The following is a 985-nucleotide window of genomic DNA, read 5'->3' on the forward strand; positions in this document are numbered from 1 at the left end:
AGTAGTATTTTTGGTATGTTTTTAGTATTTTAGTAGTATTTTTGGTATGTTTTTAGTATTTTAACAGTATTTTTGTATTATTTGTAGTATTATTCAATTGATTATAGTGACATTATTTACATGAACGCTCCTACAAGAACCCTGCAGATGTTGGATGCTGCAGATGTTGGATGCTGCAGATGTTGGATGCTGTCTATCACGGTGCACTAAGATTCATAACTGGCTGTAACTACCGTACCCACCACTGCACCCAGTATCCACTGGTTAACTGGTCACCATTAACTCCACACAGACTCTCTCACTGGTACATCTTCATCTTTAAATCACTTCCTGGTCTGCTGCCTTCATACATCTCCTCCTACATGTCTCTGTGTGAGTGCAGCTACAGCGTGCGCTCTCAGGACATCATTACCTGCAGTGTTCCCTCAGTGAGGACTGAACTAGACAAAAGGACCTTCTCCTACTCCGCTCCTGTTTCCTGGAATATCTTGTAAAAAGATCTGAAGCTCTCGACCTTTGACCTCTCTAAGTGTCTTTAAGAACCTGTTGGGACTCCTGCAGGGACCAATGCTGACATGTTCCTGTTTTTAGTTTTCTACAGTCTCCTTAGAATCTAGCTGTTTTTTTTTTGTTGTTTTTTTGTTACCTTTTTTTTTTAGCCATCCTATTTGTAAAAAAAAAAAAAAACCTGCAGTATGACTTTTTATAACTGTTTATTGTTGTTGCGGTTGTCCATTGTTGTCATCTTTCTTTGTTGAAATCAGGTCTCTCTTGTAAATGAGTCCTCGAGGCTCAATGGGATTTACCTGTAGAAATAAAGGTTGACTGATTGATTTTTTTGTATATTTTTAGTATTTTTGCTGCATGCTTGGGCATTTCTTGTTTTTTTTTTGACGAGTCGAGACGGTTCTTCTCGTCCTCAGCATTTCATTGCATTGTTGACCTCGTGTTGATTTTGCATATAACAAATAAAACCTAAGCTAAC

At 38.2% G+C, this 985-nt stretch overlaps 1 protein-coding gene across 1 annotated transcript in view; it reads right to left on the reverse strand.

Moving 5' to 3' along the window:
- Positions 1-985, reverse strand: part of LOC119426449 (organic solute transporter subunit alpha-like) — a 13,479-nt gene that overhangs the window by 8,653 nt on the left and 3,841 nt on the right. The gene's annotated exons all lie outside the window — the stretch shown is intronic.

Source organism: Nematolebias whitei, chromosome 20 (assembly GCF_014905685.2).
Source record: "Nematolebias whitei isolate Nwh7 chromosome 20, NemWhi1, whole genome shotgun sequence".
NCBI classification, from domain to species: Eukaryota; Metazoa; Chordata; class Actinopteri; order Cyprinodontiformes; family Rivulidae; genus Nematolebias; species Nematolebias whitei.